Here is a 15,548-nt window from a genome sequence, read left to right as displayed (position 1 = left end):
TCATCATTAACTAAGAAGTAGAAGAATCAGATCATATGTTAATAAAATTCTGAGATCCTTTATTAAAAATAACACTAACTGTTGTTTACTATGATAATGGAAATAAAGGGTTGAATTAATAAATGTTGCAATGAACATATGAAACAGAGAAAATTTTATATTAACATAGGACAGCGAACACATCAGCACACGTGGGATGTCTCTCTCTGTGGGTATTGGATCATTTATGAAGACTGTAAAATATAAAATATATGTAGGTGCCTGGCTGACTCAATCAGGAGAGCACACCACCTTTGACAGTGGGATTGTGAGGTTCAAGCTCCATGTTGGACATAGAGCTTACTTAGAAAATAAACAAATAATTAAATATATAAATATTTATGAAATATGCATTTGAATTTTAAAAAAAGGTCATTCTAAATCAGTGAAGACATCGAAACAAAAGCCGACGTGGGGCAATTAGGTGACTTGTGGATGAAAACAGTCATGCCTGTTGAAGAGACGTGAGGTAAGAGAGAGGAGATAAGCCAGAGCCTTTTAAGTCCAATCCTCTACTACATATGGTTTGCAAAAGGCAGAGTGAAGCAAGAGGGGTTAGGATCCTATTGCAGTAATTCTAGAAAAGACGACTCAGAACCAGAATTCAGGAGTTTTGTTAGGAAACAATACGAATGGATGAATCTGACCAATATTGAGAGAGAAACTACAGAGAATCTGGGTAAATAAAATACAGAAACCAAAGATAATATCAATGGGTTTAGCTTAAGTAGGTTACAGATGACACCACTCCTAACAGTCTTTGGAAAGCCAAAATGATAAATTGTTTTGACAGTCTTATTAGCATTACTCAGAGTAGACTAACTACTATAATAAATACAGAAATCTCTTAAATAAAACTCACTTTTACATATTTTAAGTATTAACATGAATGTTCCTGGCCTGATGTTTTCTCTAGATGTCTACTCTAAATGGTGTCTCAGGAATACAGGTTTCCTTGTCATATGATTTCTTTAAATTTAAGTCCTTTGAGTCTCTTCCTTTCTGCTGCATAGGTGGGAAAAAAGAAAGTGCATGAGTATTTGTATGGGAAAGTTAATAGCCAGACATCCATGAGGCATAAATCATTATAACTCTGTTCCACTGGACAATCAGAAGATGAGAAAGTAGGAAATCAGTCAGAAGGTTCCAGTTACATAACTACATGTATGGGAACTGAGAAACGTAGTGCACTCAGAAAGAATAGAAAACCAGGTATTGGTGAACATGAACAGTCTCGGAGATATCAAACAGAAAGGTTTTAAAGGCGTCACACAAAAGGGCACAAGTCTGTATATTGAATTTCAGTTAAATGGCAACAGTAAAACATTTCTTCTTTGTCTTAGATTATATTTGAAAGTATTTGTATTTATGAGACTCTGTTAAACTAATTAACACTTTATAAATCAAACTGAAGATAGAAAATCACTCATTTTAGTTGGGACCACATATCTTCAATGAATGTTGTTCTTGCCCAATTATTATGCTCCCATCCATTTCTTCCCTTGACTTGATAGTATTCACTTTTAATTGTAAAAGTTCTTTGAAATAGGCTATTTTCTCTTACTGGACTAGAGTTTCTCCTACATTCAGCCCTGTGGTATATGCCACAAAATTTATGCCCGATAAATTTATTTTTCTATCCTTCTGTATGCTTTCAAAATCTCTAAACAAATGCTTAATTTATCTGTAACATTTATAACTTTATGCTTTATGTTATCAGCTTTGGAATATTGTACACCCTTGCTCATTCACTCAAAAGCATAATCATTTTACTCTCTGGACCTTTATCAGTTTGTGGGGTTTGGTTTTGTATACATGTATGAACTTTACAAATTCATTTTATAAGTTCAAAAAGTTCTTTTAAGTTACCTAAGGAATTACTGATTATGTAATTCTGGCCAGTGAGATTGTGAAAGCATGTTGATAATATCTCAACAAGAAAGGTAATCACCTCTAATCCTAGAGCCCAGAGAATGTTACTTTGTCCTTCTTCTGACATTCTCCATGACTGTTCTGGCTCCATGCTTTGCACTGGAGCTGTTCTCGCTGTGGAGAGAGCCTCGGATTCCCTTAAGTCTAATAAAGCCCAATTAAGGACTGCTAGTTTCTGAGCTGCATACCCTAAGGACACATGTTAATGATGAGTTTAAAATGGTGTCCTATTACGGGCTTATAGAGTGTCAACCACCTTAGCACTTCATTTTTAAAATGAGTGATAATTGGTAAGACTTTAGCATTCCTATTTAAAAGATAAGGAACTACAGATGCAGGCAACTTCAGGGACTTCATCAAGGCTACCCAGACAAGCCACACTTAGAACTTCTTAGAATCTGGGACGATTAAATAATTGAATAATAGAGCTAAGATCCATTCAGCATGGCCCACATTTTTTTTTGAGGTAGATTATATCTATATCTATATCTATATCTTTATCTATGTACCTATATAGACTTTGGGAAGAGGATCCTTCCAGTTTTGACTTAATTTTTAAAGATCTGTCCAGGTTTTTATGGAAAGGAATTCACCAGAATACTAACAGAAATTCCTTTCTGTGTTATGGAAGAGTGCAGCCAAATTTGGGGCTTAGTGTTATGATTTGCAGCTATCGTGAAGATTGTTCTCCGTGATTCTTATTTTTATTAAAAAAAATTTTTAATGTTTTATTATTTAATTTTGAGAGAAAGTGACAGAACAGGAGTGGGGGGGGGGGAGCAGAGAGAGACACAGAATCAGAAGCAGGCTCCAGTCTCTGAGCTGTCAGCACAGAGCCCAATGCAGGACTTGAACTCATGAACAGTGAGATCATAACCTGAGCCAAAGTTGGCAGCTTAACTGACTGAGCCACCCAGGCACCCCTGTTCTTCATGATTCTTAAGAATTACAAGATTACTCAGGAAAAAGGGTGAAACTATGTGGCCAGCATTACCCCATTCTTGGAAATGACATTTGAAGAGTGTATATTTGACACCTCATGCCTTTCTTCTACACCCTGCCCTATGAGAACTTTTTCATGTTTGTGATAATTCACGAGTCGGCCCCAAATTAGAACAGCCATCCTCTTCTGTCCTCTCCTATGTCTCAGGCCACTAAATCATCCATTAGCACAATTCTTTACATAGAAAGAAAATGCCTTGGTAATTCTATTTTTCCTTAAATATTCTGAACCTGATATCATTTGTATAGACATTATAAGATTATAAAGGAGAACATCTAAATACCACAAGCAGGTGTTCATAGATTCAAAGCATTAAGGGCTAGAAAGATGTCTTAATATGTAGCTAGCAAAACTATTATGTATATAGTTCCCATAAAATATGAAAAGTCAGCTAGACTCCCATCTTTTGAGTAAGGAACATCCCAAGTAATACAGTATGCTTAAATAAAAATACAATAAGAGACACTGTTATTTTTACCTGAAAGAACGTGGAAAGAGTGTATGTGTACTGATAACTCAGTAATTGGAAGGCCTCTCTCCAAATAAATGAACCAACTGATAGTCCAAAAACATCATGATGAGAAATGAAACAGTGCCAGAGATTAGAAGACATTAACTCTTTCACACACACACACACACACACACACCCACACACACATTCCAACTCCATAATGAATTTATATGATAAGATATATGCTTAACTGTATGAAAAGTTCTCCAATTTCATATCTGTGCCGAGGTTAGCCTTGAAAATGGTGTGCGGTCAGATAAAGATAATTCTTAGTGGCATAGCTTCCAAGGATCTGTGAGGATTTTCAATAAGTATTCTCACTTTGGGATAATAGTTATAGGTCATAGATACATGCTTCCCAGAAATATATCTTAACAGTTTGGCTGAGGAAGAGGTTTGGCAAGTTTTCTCTTTGGGGCATAAAATATTTAGAACATTTCTAGAAACACTGTGAATATTTGCATTTTCATTCCATTTTCATATATGTTTATGTCTACTGTCTCCTTGATCCCAAAATCATCCCAAACATGGAACCAGAAGGACATTACTTTGCAGTCCAAGTCATGTGGTAAGTAGCAGTAGAGTTTAGTTAAGAAGTGTCAGTAAGATAGGTACCCACTAGTCTCTTGGAAGTATATTATTCTTTAATGGAATTTCTGTCACTGTTGTTTCCCTTAAGGGTAGTGATTATGTCTTAATCTGCATTGTGAAAATCCCATGCTGCCACACCCAAAACTGGGTTCAGTTGTTTGTTCAATAAGTAGATCTACAGTGAGATTCGTGAATTCCCAGATACAAGTTCCACCAGCTGCTTCCAAGTTGCAGGGCAATAATGGTAAGATCACAGAATCACACCTCTGGCTGACTTCCACAGGGGGATGAAGGATAGATGATGAAAATAAAAAAAAAAAGTAAAGTAGATCTAAACAAATTTTAAGTAGCTCTAATACAATCACTATATAATTTTTGGGACAGCTGAAGGAGATTCTGAAACTCTTATTTATTTCTATGATAACTCTTCCATTTGGTGTTTTCTAGATACAATTGGAGGAGATATATAAAAGAAACTTAAAAGGCTAAAAATATTTAAAGATATGTACTATATTTTTATCTACATCAAATTTCAATTATTCTTAGAATAAATGCACATTTTTTCAGGCTTTTCCTTATTACTCAGCTTTTTTTAGGGAATATTCCCTAGAGCAAAATAACTTGAGATGCTTCTTCTGCTATTTTTGTGGTACTTTATAAGAGATAGATACTTGATGAAAATAAGAAATTTGAATTATTCATTTTACGGTTTCACCAGGTAAGTATTTTGTGCTATAATGATACTTCAACTATATTGTTCAATTTCATATAAGAATTAATATTCTCACAAGGTTATGGCTTATTTATCTCATACTGGTAATATACCCTCTGTTACACTAAATGTATGTGATTATTTATTTCAATTTTGAATCTCTGTGAACTTCCACAATTTATTGACCAAGATGTTTTTATAATAATCAGTTTCCAGAAGACATCAATACTGAGGCTGAGCTCTTCATATTAAAAATTCAGGAAAACCCTCACAACATTGTATTGAGAATTATGGCACTTTAAACCTGTCATTCTACTGTAGCCAGAGTCTGCCTGAGTCTTTGAAAAGCAAGCAATACTGAGAAACTAGGTATGGCTAAGGGGTTAAATGAAATATTTAAAAATAAGGATAAAGAAGAAAGGGTCTTTTCCTCCTGACTCTGTTGCTTCATGGATTTGTTTTCTGTTTTATGCCACTCAGTGTTTATCATTGCAGTCAGTGAAGAGGATTCACGGATTTAAATGTTTCTACTGTTATCCAGCCAAACTGTGAAGTCAGGAGGTAGAGGAGAATGATTTTTATTTTGGTGAATATTACTACACTAACAAGACATCTTGTTAGGGCAAGGTATGTTTATCTTGCTCTAGCAATGACCATTTAAATTCATTCTAGAGAGAAGCAAATTTGTTTATCCTGAAACTTATTTGCTCATGCGAAATTGCTCTACATTTTTTCCAGTTTAGTCCAAGATGGATACTTTAGTTTTTTGGGTTTTTTTTTCCTGCTACAGTGAGGTCAGTTTCAATAGTTGGCATGAGATAAAGGATTTGAATATTTAATAATTATGAGAATTCCCACAAGATCATTCTCCATTTACTCCACCTCTTTGTCTTGCGTTTTGTTTGCTGCTCTGTGCATGGTGTTTTTTCCAAAAGACAATGTCAGAACAGGATTATTTCTCACTCTCTCTTATTCTCATGAGTGTGAGTCACAGTATAACAGAACTAATAATCTATTACCTTTTCCTAACAATTAGAAAAATATCTCTGCTAAACCTTCATCCATCTCTGTTCCCTCTCCCTCCTTCTTCACCAAGGATGTATTACCGTAATTGTAAAGAACAGTTTGTCTCCTTGAAAGCAGAGGACAAACAAGGATACCAGCTTCTATATTCCTATCTTCTAGCTTACAACTGGATAGGAATGATGAGATAAAGATGATAAAAAGCAATATATGTGTGCTTACACTCTAATATGAAATAATATTTTACCAAATGATAAAGTGACTTTTTTTCCTGAAAAGGTCACTTTGTTTCCTTACCTATTGTCTTATTTATTGGAAACAGAGGCACAGACTGATGAGGAACTCACTGAGAAGTATGTATAAGACAGTGACAAAAGAGGGATTCAAACATTGGGACTTCCAGCTTGCTTGTCTTGACGCTAAGTCATTTTGCCTCCTAATATATATTTTTTCACAATTCAGGAAAACAAGCAATGTCTACAGTGAGCTAGTAATTTAAGAAGTTAAAAAAGGTCTAAAGAGGCTAACTGCAGTAGTGGCACAGAATAGAATATCTAACTGAACCTTTTGTTGACATATTTCCAAAGACCGAGACATGCTTTCTAAATTAGAACAGCTGCATACAAAGGAATAACTTTATGGTTAAGCATCCTACTTCAGCTTAGGTAATGATCTTGTGGTTTTTGAGTTTGAGCCCGACATCAGGCTCTATGCTGACAGCTCAAAGCCTGGAGCCTGCTTCAGATTCTGTCTCTCTCTCTGCCCCTCCATGCTTGCTCTCTCTCTTTCTATCTCTCTTCCAGAAATGAACATTAATATTTTTTTTTAAATCAAAGGAATGACTTTAATTCTTCTCACTACAGATGGAAGTGTAATCCTTCAGTATTTCCATTTCTGTGCTTTCTCTCTAGTTATAAACTCAGTTTAAAAATCTTATTATAGTGAAATATATATTGAGATTGTATATGAGATGTATTTATTTGACTATAAAATCTATGCACACAAAAATGACCATAATCTAAGTGATGAAATTAATGTAAATGATTTCTTCTGAGAAAAACACACGGATATATTTAGAGTCATTTAAGTTTAAATTTCAAGAATGGAAGCAAACTTAGATATATAGGATAAACATTTCATTTCACAGAAGAGAAAAGTAAGGTCCAGAAAAATGCATTGAGTTACCAAAGATTGTATCGCATCCATCCATCCTTCCATCCATCCACCCATCTTTCTGTCTGTATCTGTCTATAACTATCTATCATAGAAATAATGTATAATAGAAACTGGCTAAGTATTGCATCTCTATTTTAAAAGTAAAGAGACCTCAGTTTCTGAGAAGACCTGATAAACCGTAGTGTGAAAATCTCTCCTCCAATGCTATTTTGGAGGGAATTTCTTCTTGAAAATGTTTTCCTTTGAATGTAGATGGAAAAACAAGACTCCTGGGCACTTGGGTGGCTCAGTTGATTAAACCTCAGACTTCGCTCAGGTCATGATCTCAAGGTTGCTGAGTTCAAACCCAGTTTCGGGCTTTGTGCTGACAGCTAGGAGCCTGGAGCCTGCTTCAGATTCCGTGTCTACTTCTTTCTCTGTCCCTCCCCCACTCTCTTGCTCTCTGTCTCTCTCTTGCTCAAAAATAAATAAATGTTAAAAAAAATTTTTTAAAGGAAAACAAGATTCTTAATCACTCCTTTTCTGTGCAATCATGAGTGTATATATGTGTTTGTGTGGATAAATAGCATATATTAGAGTCTTGAAGGAAAAAGCAATCTAATTAAGTATTGAGGAGTAAATAGATGATTCCAGGTGGAACAATAAAGAGAATAAATGTAAACATGAGACATTGATATGTGCAAAAACTCAAACATATAAAAACACTAGTTTAGTCAAGGTATTCAGAATAAAAGGTTATTGCTTGAAATGTCAGGTGTAAGAGCTAATGAGATTGAAGAAGTAGTTTAAAGGCAGGTAACAAAGAGTCTTTTACAAGAAGTGATTGATTTAAAATTTATAGCCCCAAATCCCTTTGTGCAGGGGAGTTAGATTAGGTTCTTAACAAAGACTATTCTAGCAGCAGCTAGACAAAAGAACAGAAAAGGAAGATATTGACAACAAGAAGTCCAAAAACAAAGTTGTTATAATGATGCAGAAAAGCAATGATGAGAATCTGAACATAGGCAGTAGCAGTAGGGACAGAGGGGGTTAAATAGATATAAGAGATGTTTTTACTACTTTAATGTGTAAGATTGTCCGTGATGTTATGTCCATCTGTAATAAGATGGACACCTAAGCAGTAACTGAGACAGTAAATGCAGGAGAAACAGAGTGGAGTGAGTATGAGGAGATAAAGATCTGAGAGTCAACAGTTGCCTTTTGGTAAAAGGCATCTTAGGAAGAGGTAGTGTCTATAGACAAATATAAGCAGGCTGAGGGCAAAATCTCAGAGAATACCAATATGTGATCATGGATTTTGAAAGCGAAGCCAATAAATTTAAAAAAAACATATTTTCAGGCACATAGGAGGTAAGCTAGACAAACATGATGTCTAGGATTCATAGAATTTCAAATGTTAGAGTGGTAAATAGGGAAAATTGTGTTAACAAAAATCCAATACACTAATGATTGAATATAGAGCATTAATTGATTTGGCAATTTGGGGGTCATCATAAATTTAGTAAAAACATTTCCAGAGTGGTGAGAAAGAACAAAATTGTAATGGATTAAAATATAGAAGGATATAAAGATATATGAACTCAATCTAGACTTTGTAATAGTCAAAACATAAAAATAACAAATAGCAATTACATATTCGTTTCATTGACTTTAGGGATTATTGTATGAATGAAGCAACAGATCAAGAAAAAATTGGTGATTAAGAGAGATATTCCCAGAAATTATTTTTATATTCACAGTTGGATATTACAAATTAGAATTAGCTGACAATATTGTTGGTGGGTTGAAAACTGAATATTATGTCAAAATAGATAATATCAAAGTTAGGGGGGAAGAGAAAGGCAAAGTTCTCCTCAGGAAAAAGGTGATAATTGTTGCTAATGGCCTGTAAATGAAGTGACATCTCTGTAGAAAGTACTTAAAAGCAATCTTCTCAGTTCAGTCATTTTTGCCTCTTTTTGTCTGTCTTTGAGGTCTATGTGTTTCTTGTGCATAGTCAGAAAAATAACGATCTGGATTTATGAGATGGGATCATTGGGGTGCTTTATTCCTGGGTCAACCTTGGCACAGGAGGGCAGGTCAGGAATCTACCCACTTTACCAGCTGATCCTACATACTTGAGGCAGAATTCATTTTCTTTGCCATAGAAATCAACTTAAGCTTTCACAAAATTGGCAACTTTCTAAAAATAAGATTAAGAAATACACAGTTTATTCCTTTATAAACGAAGGAGATAGACCAAACCACAATGAGCCATTTCCATCTTAGTGCATGAATACTTACTGTAGCGAGCCAGTGGTAAGTATGGATAACATGTATAGTAAGTTATTCTGGTTTGTTTTAAATGTGAATTTGTTAGAGGACCACATCATATCATTGAGATAACACTAGATAATGATTGAGGAATCTGGACTTTAATTCCAACTTTGCTAAAAACTCTGAATAAAAAGGCAATTTTAACATTTTAAGGATTTAGTTGTCCTTCTTTGTATATTGAAAATGCAGGATGCAATATTATGCAGTCTCTCTAACTCTAAAATTTTGTGTGTTAAAAATGCTAGGCTAGAGATGTTTTTTTCTATAATCAATAACATTAGACTATACTAGGTTTTTGTTGTAGTTGTTTTCTTGTTTCTGTTGTTTAATATCCTGATTAATATCATACATAAAATTAAATAAACATTATCAATAGATAGCTTGATAAAATTGTGGCACATGCATGCACCCATGCAGCACGTACCCAGCCAGAATTTGAAAGCATTTCCATCACACCAGAAAGCTGCCTCTTCCTTTTCACAGTCAGAAGTCCCTGTCTCCTGTTCTACCTCAGGCGATCACGTATCAGCTCTATCACTACTGATTAATTTTGGCTGTTCCAGAACTTCATATAAATAGAAAAATATTATTTGTACTCTTCTGTATCTGGATTCTTTTGCACAATGTACTATTTTTGAGATTCGTTCACTATTACTGCATATATCTATAGTTTATTCTCTATTGGTGAGTTTATTCTATTATGAGAATATACCACAATTTGCTTTCCATTCTCCTGTTGTTAAAAATTAGGACTGGTTCTAATTTAAGGTTTCTCTTCTTTTTTAAATTATATTTTAATTACTCTTGTGTAAAATATCTAGGTTTAAAACTACTAAAATACTTCCCAGTATTGATGAATCTTCCAGTTATACCACCTACTTACCAGCACTTACTTTTAAATTGCCATTAAATTATCAAATAGTTGGTTTAAAAAATTTTAACCATTTTAGCACGAAAAAGTATTCTTATTATGAATTTCATTTACATTTCTTTGAATACTGAGGTTAAGCATATTTCCATGTTCTTAATATCGTTAATGAAATCTATGTTCAAATATTTTACCCATTGTTTTATTTGGCTATATTTCTCCTTATTAGTGAGTTTTTAAATGTTCCTATGAATTCTTGGTACAGTCCTTTTTGTGTGAGTTTGTGTGTTTGTATGGTAGACACATATACAGTTGACCCTTGAATAGCAGGGGTTTGAACCGTGCAGGTCCACTTACACGCAGTTTTTTTTTTTTTTTTTTGGATAAAGACAGTACGGTACTGCAAATGTATTTTCTCCTCCTTATGATTTTTCTCAATAACATGTTCTTTTCTCTAGCTTACTTAATTATAACGGTGCAGTGTGCAATATAACATACAAAATATGCATTAATTGACTAGGTTTGTTACCTCTAAGACTTCTGGTCAACAGTAGGCTATTAGCAGCTAAATTTTTTGGGGGGGGGTTCAGAAGTTACACATGAACTTTTGACTGTGTGAGGGGTGGGAGTGTCAGCACCCATAACCCCACGGAGTTCATGCTCAACTGCTGAATGTATATGTGTACATGGTTTTTCAATTCTTTGGCTTGTATTTTGAATTTCATAATTGTATCTTTAAAGGAGCAGTAGTTTTTTAATTTGAATGAAATATATTTAACTCTCTTATCGATATTACTAAGTCTTAGTGGTGTTTATCTTGTTTATGCAGTGTTTGCCTATCCCAAGTTTGTGATGATTTTCTCCTTTCTTATTCATCCAGTTCAAAATTTTGACAATGAGGAAGTTAGGGATTGAAGTGCTTCATCTTTTTTGTATTTTTCACTGTAGAGATTCAGTTGATCTAGAGCAACTTTCTGAAAAGACTCTTCTTTCCCCATTGAATTACTTTGTAGCCACTATCAAAAATCACCTGGCCATATATCATTAATTGATAATATTTCTAAAATGATCTATAATTCTGATGGAACCCAAAGTTAAGATGATCTTATTTTTCATAACTTTATAGTAAATCTGAAAATAAAATAATGTAAGTTCTTCAATTTTTGTCCTTTCTTTTTAAAGAAAAAGATGTCCTTTGCATTTTCATATAAATTTTAGAATTAATTTGTCAATTTCTATATCTGCTGATATTATATGGTGTTATTTTGTAGGAGCCATAGAAAAACTTGAGCATAACGAATGTCCTAAAAAGATAATAAATCTTCAATCCATGCATTGTGTGTTTTTTTCAGTATTTAGATTTTCTTTCATTTCTCTCAACAATGTTTAGTAATTTTTAGTGAAAAGGTCTTTCATATATCTAGCTGATTTTTCCCATAATAATTTATATATTTGATGCTATTGACTTAAAAATTTTATTTTCCAATTTCTTTTTGCTAAACTTCAGAAATAAAATTGATTATTGTATTTAATCTTGAATTCTGTGGTCTTGCTACCTTCCTTAAGATATACCTAGTGAGATAAATATGCTGTCTATAGGAATGGAGAGAATTTTCATTCATCCTTTCTAATATTTAAAAAATGTATATTTTTCTTGCTTATCACTCTGGGTAATATTCCATTTCAGTATGGAATAAAAGTGGTGAGGATGAACATTCTGGATCACACAGTTTTTCTCTTTTATTCTGTTTAAATGGTGAATTGTAATGATTGCTTTTCAAATATGGAATCAGTATTGTAATTCAAGGAACATGATTTCTTGTTCATTAAGGATCATGTTTTTCATCCCTTTGTATATTTGATTTGTTAATATTCTGTTGGATATATGTGTCCATTCCAATTAGTAATATTGATCTGTCATTTGTTTTCTTTCATTCTCTTTGTCAGGTGTTGGTATTAGGATGATGCTGGTCTCATAAATAAAATATGAAGCAATCAACTCTCTTCCATTTTCTGATAAAGTTTGTAAAAGCTTAGAAATAGCTCATTTAAGAATTCAGCAGTATAATGACCTGACTTTGGAATTTTATTTATAAGACCACCTTTGTTTTGAATTAAATTTACTTAATAGTTTTGCTAAATTGACTTTCAAACTTTGCATTATTTTTTCTATCAGATTCATATAAAATTATTCATATAAATATTCATATACAATTATTTTTAAGAGGCCTGGGTGGTTTAGTTGGTTAAGCCTCCGACTTTGGCCCAGGGCATGACCTCACCGGCCTGAGTTTGACCCCTCCCCCTGTGGGGCTCTGTACTGACCGCTCAGAGCCTGGAGCCTGCTTCAGATTCTGTGTCTCCTCTCTCTCTGTCATCTCCCCTGTTTGTGCTCCCTCTCTCTCTCTCTCTCTCTCTCTCTCTCTCTCAAAAATAAATAGAAATATTTAAAAATGTTAGTAAAAAACTATTTTTAATATTCTCTTTTTATTCTTTTAATATATGTAGGATCTTTACCGATAGATCTTGCATTTTTAAAATAGATAATTTATGTTTACTCTTTTTTCTTGATTAGCATTGCTAGGTATTTATAAATTTTATTAATATTTTCAATGATTGGATTTTTATATGCTAATTTTCTCTATTGCTCAATTTCTGTTTTGTTGGTTTTTATTTATAGAAACATATCATTTATTTTAGTTAAGTTAGGCATTAAAATCTCTCCATTTTCCTCCAAGTACCACTTTCATTGCATTCCATATACTTTTATATATTTTGTTTACATTACCATTCTTTTCTAAATGTTTTCTGATTTGCTTTAGAATTTCTCTTTGATTTATAGATAATTTGAAAATGTGTTGTTTAATCTCAGAAAATCCGTTTCTTTTTGTTTGCTAATATAATTTTAGTTGGTGAGAAGGAATACTTCATAAGATGTAACCTTTGAAAGATATCTAGATGAAATCATTGACCTGTCTTGGTGAATGTTCCAGGCGTGTTGAGATTACATGTGGGTGTTCAGCCTTTCGAGGTGTAGCGTCCTGTAATGGTAATTACTTCCAATTAGTTTTTACTATCGTTCAGACTTTCTATATTCGCACTGATTTGGGGCTGGAGTTGGGTATGTATCACCAAAAAGGTTTCCTGTCTGTAGGCTTTCCTTTTCCCTGTCCCTTGGCTAAGGCTAAGAGGCTTTTTTTGTTTGTCTTATGGGAAGCTCCAGGCTAAGCTTCCCCTTCCCCGAGCCAGGGTGTGTGGGAGGAACAAGAACCACAGAGAATGCACCAACATGGTGTTCTTGAAATCCCGAATTCCTGGGAAGCCTATCTTCTTTCACACAGTATTCTTGGGTTTATTTGGTCTGTGATGACAGGGGTATTTAGTTGTCATAAGATCCTAGGAGAAATGAAATAACTTTATCTTGGTTAATCAGAAGTCCCATAATTCTAACAGTTTAGACCTCCAGATACAACACCCGGAACTTCCTCTTTGTAACTTATATGAGTTTGCTCAAATAAGTTTTGTAATTTACAGATAAACAATAGACCAGATGGAGTTGCCACACAAAGGAAATTTCATTTGCAACAAATAAGGAGATCACAATAACTTCCAAAACCCTGTGCTGCAGCAAGAGTGAGTAGCTCCTTTTTACATAGGGCTTAGGATGTATTTCCAGAAAGAAGAACTTTGTTATAACATGGAAAGGCACGCATAAGGGTGCCCAGGCATACTTAGAAAACATGCCTATACATGTATCCTGTATAGTAACGAAGCCTGTGCTCCTCCTAGGCTGGAGACTTTTTAACGGTGCAATGGAGCAGAGGTAACTGTCAGAAGAAAAGAAGGGGCTGTGGGCATGCTCCGAGAGCTGGCATAAACTGGATGGCATATTTGGCTCCTTATCTCCGGTAAGAATTCAGAGCTTTGCTTACTTTTGAAACAGCACTGAGAATTTTACCTCTGACTTAATGTCTCTGATATGGTTAGGCCGTTTCCTGGACTGGTAGAGATTGTTAGTTTTTGCATTCCCTTTGATCCTTTAAAATCCTTAACGGTTGCATTTCTTTGTAATTCTTACACCTCCTAGGAAATTCTGCAAGAAGTATGCTTAGGCAAGTGGAGGCATAGATCACAGAAAATAGCTGGAAGGCTAAAATGATTTCTCTTGTGTCACAAAAATCATCTATTGTCTTTCTTTTTCTGGGAATCCTAACTCTCTTCTGACATCACCACACCACACATGGTTTTGGTGGGGAAGCCGGGAGCTTATTTTCCATCCTGACCCAGAAGCAGTAGGCAGTGCTCTTATTTTTCTTCCCAGGTAGTGTTTACAGAGCTGAGCAGAGAAGTAATCTTCTTTCTATTCTCTTCTCTGAGAATGTAGGTTGAATCCCAATTTACCCATCAAGGTACTGTCACTAGGGTTCCACCCTCACCTAGCAGCGATAGGACTATAAAGAACGACAGCCAGAAGCAGGGCTAGCTGGCAGTCTGAGCACCTAGCCCTGGTGTCTGCATGCCTGGTAGGAGCTGATCTTTAATAATGTATTTCCAAATTTATTAATTCATTCACACATTCATTTACTCATTCAAAGAATATTATGTGTCAAGAATCAAGGTGCACCAGGGTGGCTTAGTTGGTTAAGCATCTGACTTTGGCTCAGGTCATGATCTCACAGTTCGTGGGTTCAAGCCCCGTTTTGGGCTCTGTGCTGACAGCTAGCTCAGAGCCTGGAGCCTGTCTTCGGATTCTGTGTCTCCTTCTCTCTCTGACCCTCCCCTGCTCATGCTGTCTCTCTCTCTCTCAAAAGTAAATAAAAACATTAAAAAAATTTTTAAGAAACGAGCTGAACTTTAATAGATGAATAGTTGAATAAACTGGTACATGTGATAAAATTGCATAGAACTAACACTCAGACACACACAGACACACACACAGACACAGAGTGCATACAAACTAGTGAAATCTGAGTAAATCCTGTGAATTGTATCCGTGTCAATTCCTTGGTTGTAATATTATTAGTCTAGTCATAACCAGTAGGGAAACTGGTGAAGAGTTAGTAGTATTATTTGCAAGTGGAAATGAATCTAAAATTATGTAAAATAAAAAGTTAAAAATTAAATAAGGCTATGATCATGCCCAACAGCAGCAAAGTGTCACTAATGTCTCTCTACTCTGTCTGGGTCAGAATTCTAACATCTCCCAGCAATGCTTGATCTCTGACATTGCTGCAGGCAGTTTGGGTCCAAGGACCCAGCCAAGGGTTCCAGAGGACCAGCCAGTAGGGTTCTTGGCTTCATGCAGGATAGAAATCAAATGCAAGTCAGAGAAAGTGGAAACAGAGTTTATTGAATAGCATTATGTGACAGAGAATAG

At 34.7% G+C, this 15,548-nt stretch overlaps 1 long non-coding RNA gene across 2 annotated transcripts in view; it reads left to right on the top strand.

The window, feature by feature from the left end:
• Positions 1 to 412: 412 nt before the first annotated feature.
• Positions 413 to 15,548, top strand: part of LOC115301954 — a 156,916-nt gene continuing 141,780 nt past the window's right edge. For both annotated transcript variants that reach the window (XR_003913370.1, XR_003913369.1), the window contains exons 1-4: positions 413 to 508; positions 4,023 to 4,053; positions 13,706 to 13,804; positions 13,961 to 14,079. This is a non-coding gene — a long non-coding RNA (uncharacterized LOC115301954). The remainder of the gene's footprint in view (positions 509 to 4,022; positions 4,054 to 13,705; positions 13,805 to 13,960; positions 14,080 to 15,548) is intronic.

The sequence above is a fragment of the Suricata suricatta genome, chromosome 9 (genome assembly GCF_006229205.1).
Source record: "Suricata suricatta isolate VVHF042 chromosome 9, meerkat_22Aug2017_6uvM2_HiC, whole genome shotgun sequence".
NCBI lineage: Eukaryota > Metazoa > Chordata > Mammalia > Carnivora > Herpestidae > Suricata > Suricata suricatta.
The sequence above is the reverse complement of the archived record's forward strand: the minus strand, read 5'-3'. Positions and strand labels throughout refer to the sequence as shown.